Source organism: Amblyomma americanum, chromosome 3 (assembly GCF_052857255.1).
Source record: "Amblyomma americanum isolate KBUSLIRL-KWMA chromosome 3, ASM5285725v1, whole genome shotgun sequence".
NCBI lineage: Eukaryota > Metazoa > Arthropoda > Arachnida > Ixodida > Ixodidae > Amblyomma > Amblyomma americanum.
In genome coordinates, this window is record NC_135499.1 from 3,156,272 (window position 1) to 3,166,804 (window position 10,533).

Here is a 10,533-nt window from a genome sequence, read left to right on the forward strand (position 1 = left end):
CAGGCATTGCGTTTGAAAATGCATTGTCAAGGCTTCAAAAAATGAAAATGGGCATGTGATGCCGGCGACTTCATGGGGAAGGGCATTGCAGTCCACAAATGCTCGGGGGAAAAAAGATCCTGAAAACGTGCGAGCAACAGGCCGAGTTATCTGAAACGGATGCACAGCGTGGTGAGATATGTGGGTGCGATGCACAACGTAAGGTGCTTGACTGAGTGAACTGCGAAGAATTTTGTGCGCCTAAGAAAGGCTGGGAATGCAGAGTCAAAGTAAGAGGCTTTCAAGGCTGTCCTTCAGAGATGAAACGCTGATGAAATAAGGGTACGGGGCATGATGCACGAAATGGACGGCATGGCTTTGAATTACTTCGAGCACATTTGTTAGGTGTATCTGAGGTGGGTTCCAGATGGGACTGGCGTACTGAGGTTTTGATCTGATATGTGTTTTATATGCCAGAAATTTCACGTGTTCGAGTTAATTCTGTTTTAAGCAAGTGCTATGTTTGTGTGGACTGCTTTGTTTCTGCCTGTTCATGTGTTGTTTACTTCAAAAAAAAATACCAGAAAGGTAAAATTTTACTGTAGCTCTATACTGTTGTGATGTCTTAAATGTTTCCCCGCGCTGGTTGCTCACGCTCACCGAGCCGGTAACAAAATGGCGCCAATGTGCTGCTATGTGATATTGCAAATGGTCGAGGTTAATTTGGAACCCTCCACTGTAGCAGCCCTCATACCTCAAATCAGTTTTAGACATTAACCCTAGATACCATACCATGTTTGACGTATTGAATCAATTTGCCCTATTTCTGAACAAATTCTATTTTATTTTCAGCATCGCTTCTTGGATGCACGTAAATTACCAAAGAGGCACCTTTTTGGCGCCGATGGATACCATCCGTCGGCTGGCGAAGGAGTGGAGGAGCTGGCGGAGATCCTCGTGAGGAGCCTGGAAAAGGTGTATGAACCTTGCTCCTTTCTCAAGGATGCCAACCAGGCACATCATTAATGCTTGCCATCACTGCGGTACAAAGGGCCATGTGAATGGGGACTGCTACGAGTACTGCAGGCCGTAGGACCTGCACTACTATCTGCAGTGCTCATAGCAGTGGGTACTGTAGTGACAGTGAGACCTATTTCTTATGTGCTTCTGAGCTACATCTGCTCCTTGGAATCTGTTGACATTATCTGGGGTTTTTTGACATGCACTGACACCGCACAGCTTGCAGGTTTTCTTGCATTTAATCTTCAAGACTTGCCACCGCTGCGGTTGTAATTAATCTGGAGCTCCCCACTGTTATTTAGTAAGACTTTCTGACGGGCTAGTTGGTACATATTCATTTCTGGAGGCTGTGCGCTAAAAAAGATGTTCACAAGAAAAAAGAGACAACAGGAAAGAAGCGCCTGCTGCGTCGCTCATAGTCTGTATGAAGCTTTGGGACATTCAACCCCGCATGACAAGGATTATTCACATCCACTAATATTGTGCTGGCCTGCTTGGCAAGCTGGAAATCTTTGATGGGAAGAACAATTGGGAAAGTGTGGAATTCTACTTCCCCACAAGCTATTGACACCGCCCATTCATCGTCGTCGTTCTACTAGAACCACGAGAGCGCGGAATGCGCGCGCGAGCTGGCCTTAGAAAATGAAGCCGAAGTGTCTGGCTGCGAATGCTCCGCTTTTGGGACTGCTACTGACGTCCGCTGCAGTCACCTACTTTGACGTGTCCAACCGAGCTGTACCACCCGTGACATCTGGTGGAGGGCGCTGGGTAACGCATTCCATGCCTCGGACTCCCCCAGCAAGCAGGGATTCAAGTCCTCGAGGGTCATCAGCCATCGAGGTGACGCCTGTACACCACGGCAGCCGCCGGCTCCAAGGCCTTCAACCCGAGTTTGGGCTTCTGGAGTCTCGCTCAACCCAAGCGGTTCGTTCAGCGCCATCGTCGACGACCGTCCAGCCCGAAATAGGCATGCAGACGACGATTAGTTCACCTTCTGTTGTGCTGCAGCAGCCTCGGGAGCCACCGATCTTCCAAGGTTCTCCAGGCGAAGACCCGGAAGACTGGCTGGAGAAATTTTAACGCGTGGCCCGGTACAACAGATGGGCGGAAGACTCCAAGCTTCAACACGTGTTCTTTTCGCTGGAGGGCGCAGCTCGTACGTGGTTCGAGAACCGGGAGTCGTCCATAACGACGTGGAACGTATTTAAAGACCAGTTCCTGAAGGATTTCACCACGGTGATTCGAAGAGAACGGGCCGATATGCTCCTTCAGTCCCGAACCCAGCTACCAAATGAAAGCATACTGGTATACTTCGAAGAGATGGCAAAGTTATTTCGTCGAGCTGACCCGGACATGACAGAGCAGAAGAAACTCCGGTACCTTATGCGAGGTGTCAAGGAGCAAATCTTTGCCGGACTGGTTCGCAATCCACCGAGCACGGTCGCAGAGTTTCTGTCGGAGGCAACCACCATGGAAAAGACACTCGATATGCGGTTGCGGCAATACGAGCGTCAACCTTTGGCCATGACTGCGGCAACCACGGACATCAGTAACACCCACATGCTTCGCGAAACCGTACGAGCTATCGTTCGCGAGGAGCTCCAGAAGCTGTTCCCGGCTACGCCGCCTGCGCCAACGGTTACTGCTCTATCCGAGGTTATTCGGGAAGAGGTGCAACAGGCGCTTACAACACCAGCTCCCTTTCAGCCGTCCACAGCCCCACCGCAAATGACATACGCCGCTGTTGCTCGTCGCGCACAACCGCCGCCGACTCGTCTTCAGGAAACCCCGGCCTCTTTTCGGCCGCCACCACCTGCTCGTCCTGCTCCATCGTATCCCCGTAAAAGTGACATCTGGCGCACTCCCAACTACCGTCCTCTCTGCTATCACTGCGGTGAGCCGGGTCACCTGTACCGCAACTGCAGGTATCGTCAGATGGGCCTGCCGGGGTTCCCTGCAGATGCACCACGTCCGCAGCCTGGGCAGCGACCCAGAGAAGTCAACGATTATCTGGCCGAATCTGCCGGTGGGACCCGCAGGTCGCCATCCCCACGTCGTCGGTCTTACGATGACTTTCCTCGGGGAAGGTCGCCAAGCCCCCGCCAGGAAAACTAAAAGCAGCAACCTTTGAGGGGGAGGTTGCTCACCGACGAAATGTAACAGACCCTCTACGCCGCAACTAGGTGGCCACCCGATGCCACGACCGAATGCCGTCCAACACCGTGAAACGCCGACTCGACGGGAATGCCACCTGACGTATCGAAATGAACCCGCGCCGCACCGCAGCCGTGACCGAACACCGCGCCGTACCGCTCACACGCCGTCTACGACAGCAAACCTGAGCATTTCCCTCGACGGAACAGACGTCACTGCACTCGTCGACACAGGGGCGGATTACTCTATCCTCAGTGGAAATTTCGCCGCCACTCTGAAAAAGGTCACCACTCCGTGGATGGGCCCACAGATTCGTACAGCCGGGGGTCACTTAGTTACACCGACCGGGACTTGCACATCAAGAGTAGCAGTTCAAGGCGCAACCTACCTGGCAACGTTCGTTATACTCGAACATTGTTCACGTGACGTCATTCTCGGGATGGATTTCTTGACCGAGAATGGAGCGGTCATCGACCTCCAGTCAAAGGCCGTGTATTTCTCCACAGAGAACACAATACACAGAGATCCAGACCATCCGACCGCACTTTGCATCCTGGATGACCACGTCACCATCCCACCTCGTTCGAGTATTATGGTTTCTGTCGGCGCCAAGACTGTGCGGAATTTCGAAGGCGTCGCGGAAGGCAACCAGATCTTGCTTTTTGCCAGGAGCCTTGCTGTCGCCAGAGGAGTCGGTAATCTCGTCGACGGAGAAACAGAAGTGCTGATAACCAATTTCGGTGGTGCACACCAACATCTGAACGTGGGAACCGTTGTGGCTCACGTTGATGCCATCGCCCATGTCAGCAGCACAACCAGTATTTCCACAATGTCGTTGTCGCAAGAGCAGAGCCCAGTCACTGGTTTCACGTTCGACGTTAATCCAGCACTCTCTCCGACGCAGCAACAACAAGTTAAAGATCTTCTTCTGCACTACGGCGACATCTTATCGGTATCATCGTGTGTTGGACGAACTGGACGAAGCAGCGCATTATTACGGACGATAACGTGCACCCTCTCCGACAGTCCCCCTACCGAGTGTCTCCCGCTGAACGCGACGCTATTGGCCGCCAAGTCAAGGAAATGCTCCGCGACGACGTAATTCGTCCTTCCCGGAGTCCCTGGGCAGCGCCAGTCGTCCTTGTGAAGAAAGACGGAACATTGCGGTTCTGTGTAGACTACCGTCGCTTAAACAAAATCACCAAAAAGGATGTCTATCCTCTCCCCCGGATCGACGACGCTCTGGATCGCCTTTGTAGCGCTAAATACTTTTCTTCGATGGACCTCAAGTCAGGTTACTGGCAAATTGAGGTCGATGAGCGGGACCGTGAAAAAACAGCTTTTATTACTCCAGATGGCCTGTATGAATTTACGGCCATGCCCTTTGGACTGTGCTCTGCACCGGCAACTTTCCAACGCCTCATGGATACCGTCCTTGCCGATTTAAAATGGCAGACGTGTCTCGTCTATCTTGACGATGTCGTCTTCGCCCCGACTTTCCAGGAGCATCTTCACCGCCTCAAATTGGTCCTACAAGCAATAAGGTCTTCTGGACTCACGCTCAAAAATGAGAAATGCCACTTTGCGTATACAGAGCTGAAGTTCTTAGGACACGTTGTGAATCAAGCCGGTGTTCAGCCTGATCCTGAAAAAACAACAGCTATTGCCCATTTTCCGCCGCCGGAAGACCTGCAAGCTGTCCGCCGTTTTCTTGGATTGTGCGCGTATTACCGCCGCTTCGTGAAAGATTTTGCTCGCATTGCCGAGCAGCTGACGCGCCTAACAAGGTCGGACACACCTTTCACATGGGAAGCAGCGCAAGAAAATGCATTCCGCAGCCTTCAAAGCGACATGACTGTCGTGTACAAATTCGGGCGCAAGCACTCTGACGCCGATTGTCTGTCCCGCCGAGTGTCTGGCTGCGAATGCTCCGCTTTTGGGACTGCTACTGACGTCCGCTGCAGTCACCTACTTTGACGTGTCCAACCGAGCTGTACCACCCGTGACACTATGTCCCTGAGAATGGCAAGCCATTTTATGAACTTGTGGTGCAGCTATGTCTTCGTTGCTTTGAAATAACAGCACCCCACAACTATGTAGTGCTGCACGTTGCCACTAGTCGAATACTTTTCATGCAGCCAAAGCACTTGCAGAACTTTGCAGTGCCCCTTCAGCAATGTCGTCGCCTGCAGTACCTGGTTCCATACTTCCCACAAATACAAGCGACCATGTATCATACAGCTTGCCACTGTTCACAAACTGTCACAAGCAAACAGTTCAGCTCTGAATCGAAGACATTTAATGTATGCTGCAGTTTGCTTTGTGGTTTGTATTGCCAGCAGTAAACTTCGAGGAACAGCCAACAACCGGTATCAGACGAGGTAGCAGGCACCTGTCTTGGGACCCATGGAGCTGAGCAATCATGAATGCATTCATCAACAACAAACACAATGGCAATACCAGCTCATTACAAGGTACAACCCAATTGTCTGCTGGTTTGCAATTATGCTTTCACCAAACTGGGTATTACTGACAGATGTCCAACACACGTGTTGGACAATATGAGTATAGCCACACAGTGCTGATCATTAGTCATCACCTTTCTTGCAGTCTGCACAGACCCTGACCTGGCTCTGCATTATGTACAGACTTGGCCAACCCAGGCCTTGTGCTCAAATGAACCGTTGCAGTCACAGCCGTGTGAATGCCCTTTCCAGGCTCCCTTGTTCAGGGTGATCAAGCTTGAAGCTGTTCGTTCAACTAAGGGAAATAGCAGACAAACTGCTGCCTCCGCTGCAGCTCTCTAGCCCACCACATCATCTTTGCAAAGTGGGGTCTGCCTCCTGCTGCAAAATAAGGCTGGTACGGCACCCTTTTGCAATGCTGTGGTGCACGCCTTTCATCCAGGCCTGTCATTGACTGACACTGTTTGAATGAAGTGCGGTGAATAGGGTTACCTACTATTTAGATGCCTAATGAAAAAGCATAAGTGCCTCCGGCAGTCAGGTGCAACAGCACCACTTCCTCACTCTTTGGCTCCTTGCACTGCATAGCCTTTCAGAAGATCTTCAGGGCTCGCAGCTGTGTTGTAGAATTTTCTCTCTCAACGTTTAAAGCTACAGAACAGTCGGTACTGGAACCACCTCTAAGAACATGTCTGTTCTTATCTTGGTACCCCCGTTGTCTTGAGATTCATAAGAATCTATGTCTGCAAAACTAGGACTACCTTTTAATTGGCGAGCCCAGGATACAAGAATTTCTCGAGGTTGAAATGAATCAAGTTCACAAGCATTGCCCCCGTGTTCATTCTGCTGTTGAGCCTTGCATGTCACTGCCTGGTTGGAGAAGGAGGCTGGTATTGCACTTCTGTTTTTAAAGAAGGGAAGGAGGGGTCACTTCAATCATTGTGACATGTTGCGATGTGATGTGTACTGAGTGAACTTGGTGAATGACTGCATGTTTCCAACTGTTGTGTGTGTATTGCAACTGTAGAAACTGCTTCAAGAGTACAAGTGTAATAGTGTGCAGGTGTTACCTTTTTTACAAAAATTTTAGCTCTACACATTTCTTGACCCAGTTCCTCCCCTCATGTCTTTTTTTTTTGTAGTGCAAAAGGGTACAATACCACGGTACAAGTAATGCTTATGGAATGTCAATATGGGTAGCGTTGGTTGAATGGTCCTACCTGTTCTGTGTACATGGCAATGTTTCTCCATCGAAAAATATGACACTCAGTGTTTATTCTACATGTTGAGTGTGTTTCTGCGACTGCAGTTTCTGAGCTGCTCTGGCTTCTTGGAGAGTGGTATCGCAAACTGGTGCTGAGGAAGGATTTTTTCACATCCAACCATACTTTGCCTATTAGTCAGCCCTGTAACATTCCCACTGCTTCTTCTCATGCGTTTTTGAGTACGATCTGCAGTAGAACGTCATGCAGCCATTTGCTGTGCATTAGAGTTTACACTGACCACGTAGCTCAGAGAGGTGTTCCTAAAAGCCTTGCACCCGGTCACACAAAAGTGTGCTTATGGTGTGGAATGGTAAGCGCTCTGTGTGTGTGCAAGCCTATAAAGCAGAGAGAAGGCTTCAAAGGGGAAACTTAAGACGCACTTTATGCCTGAGTGAACAACAAACAAAAAACAGCACTCTACACATACACCAAGATAACACAACAGAAAACACCGCATTCCTATCACACTAATGGTCCTCGCGCGTAAACCACAAAGTTGCACTCATACAGTCTTGCTACCAAATGCGGGTGGTTTGTACGCTATCTCGGACGCGGAGCACGGACATAAACCCAGGTGGTACCTTGTTTCAAGAGACGCCGCTGTTCTATGAGAAGAGTGTTGAGGAGGATCAGGTGGAAGTGTAGCAGCAGCGGCGGCCTTATGCAGCAAGAGTAGCACCAACTGCTGAAGATGATGACGCTGAAGTGCAGCCGAATTGAGCTCCCTCCGCGTGCCGGCGTCACGCGTCGTTCGGCTGCACGCCATCATACACTCTACCACTTCAGCCAGTAAATCAATCATTTCCTTTATCGTGCCGGCCTCATACTGATTGGCGCAACAACGGGAGTCGGTGCTGCCACGTCGCCTTAGCTGGATGTCGGCGTTGGAGCATCTTCGTACTGATGATGAGGTCTGGCAGATAGCAACAGCCGCAGGCTAAGTCGTCAATCCGGAGGTGTTGACACAGGGCCCGCATTCCGAAGACGGGGTCAGCGTCGTGATCCACAGGTCCGGAGCATCAGCCGGTGGGGACCACGCCAGGTTAGTAGGCCTCGTGAACTAACACCTCCTGTTGCAGCTGACGGCCATGCAGCAACGTCCGCACTTAGAACGTTCCTCCTGTCTACATCGCCATCCCTCCTTTTATACGTCCACTTCATTTTCCTTTACTTCCACTTTGTTTTCAGTTTTGTCGTCGTCTTCTCCATCTCTTCCAAAAATACGACTGCACTCTCTTCCCTCTTCTCTTTCTTTCAAAGCGTCATGTGCCAATTAACATGCTTTTCCTTACGTCCAGTGTTTTACTCATTCCTCTTTTCTTTTTCGCTCGTGACACACCCTTAAATCTGTGGATTTCAAAACTATTAGCTAATCAACAGTCCAGTAAGGTTTTTTTTATTGTTGACTTTTGTTGTGCTGCTTTTTATCCTCTTTAAGCTAACTTGTGAGAAATGTGACTAGTTAGCATGAAGCATAACAGATGAGAGCATGGTGTAGTCTCCTTGTCATTCTCATAATTTAATATATTTGCATATCAGCAGAGGCTCATTTCAGCTCTGAAATGAATTCCCTTTTAAGTGCCTGATGTTTCCAGTGCCCTTGCAGTCATGCTTCAATTATCATTGTAATGATTCCATGGCAATGACTGTGCTTGTTTTTACCTGCCCACATTGTGGCATGTTCTCATTGTAGTCCTTCCCAAATCACATGGTGCCTGTCAATGCAAGCACAGAACGGTCTTGGGCACTGCCCATGCTTTCTGCAGATAGTGTTTGCAAGAGTCCTGGGGCCGTATTACAGAACGGTCAAATAGCAAAGTTGCCAAAACTTGTCGAAAACTGTCAGTTAGCCTCAATCCTATTGGTCGGTCGTGGCTGGCGGCCATATTGCTTTTTTGCATCATGGGTGGCTGCAGATTACGTCACGGATGTGGCAGAAGTGATGGCGTTGCACACCTAATTACGCAGGTGCAAATTGATTTTTTTTGTGATCGCCTCGAGGCGGTCCACTTGACTGTTGCGTTTGGGACAGAAAATGGCGGCGGTGAACGCGGCGATACAACCGAGGTGGTTGCGCCGGTGCGAGCAACGGTGAAGGAGGACGCATGAAGACGCGTTTGACCTGCTGGACGAGCTGTTTTAACGCCTTTTTTCGACTGCAGAAGCAGACTGTGGAATGGCTGCACGACGAAGTCTCCGATGAACTGCTAGGTGCCTGTGCGAGCGCGTTATCGGTTCGGTGGCAGGTGCTATGTGCACTGCGGTTAATTGCCACGGGCAGCTTTCAAGCTGCCACTGGTAACAAGGCACACATCGGCATCGCACAACCGATGGTAAGCGAATGCCAATCTGCTAACTTAGCGCGCAGAAGGGGTGGGTTTCCGTGGTCACCTCAGTGCAACAGCTACACATAAACAACACAGGCTTATGCCGGCAAAGCACTTCATTTTTCCCAGCAAATCGCACTTCGTGGTCGTCTTCTATTTCCCCAAGGGAAAAGAAACAGACGGCCACACATCACATACTGCAACACTTCACCCTGTGGCGTTTTCAAACGTAAGCACCGAACAAGGCAAGTTTTTTTCATTGATTTCTTACCAATCGCTCCTTGCAAGTTTGCTCGGCAGGCCCGTAGCCTTCATTGCCTTCGTTCAAATTTTTCTGTGCACTTAGGTCAACCGCACAGTAGCTTGATTTTTAGATGCCGCGTAAAAAACAATAACATTGGGTGGAATTGGCTGCTTCGGCTGCTTCGGCTGCATTCGTGCCATGGAGGAAGGACTCCATGTTTCGTACAAAGCAGCTTGTTGACATTTTACCGTTGTGAGTGCATCCCCTCGGAACCAATAGTCACCCTCCAGAAAATTGAATAACACAACTTCTTATGCTTTTTGTGTTGCTTAATATGTTCTGACTTTAAACACAATGTTTTGGCAAAATAAAATATTAATTATTTTGATCACTGTGTATTTCTGCATGCTTTTTACAAAAATTTAGCAGACGGTCTCTCGCCGTGCAAATAAATGCTCTCGGGGTGGCGCCCTGATGTAATTGGCTGATTCCTCGTTGCATCAAGTGGTGATGTCTCATCGTTTCGCCATTTTGACGTCACTGTCTAACTTTTGACAGAATTTATGACAGTTACGTGATACGGCCTCTGCTCTCTAAATCATGTTGATAAGTACACAACGGTTCCTGAGGTCCTTGTGACTGAAAGAAGTAAAGTTAAAAATTAGGAGCACATTTAAGCTTTGCCTTAAAGTGACCCTGAAATGATTTCGATGGGTGTATTCTAGAGCAACAATTGTGTAGAGGTGGCCTTTGTGTGTATTCAAGTCAAATTTGAAACCTCTGCATGAATCGTATAATTTAGAATTGTTAAAAACTGCTGCTCACAGTAGCTCGCAACCGATTAGGGTAATGCACCTCACTGCGCATTCTCTATCCCGATGACATGTGGGCAGACTGGGCGAGCTTGAAGGCTGGCGCTTTTGCTCACTGACGTGTGATGTGTGAGGTGTGTCGCTCTATTCCATAAGATTTTCTACTCCAATTTTCAACTTCGCTCTCGATGGATTCAACCAGCACCGTTCATTTCTCACCGTCGTGATCATCAACACAAGGTCACAGTGCCTCATTGTAACACAGTG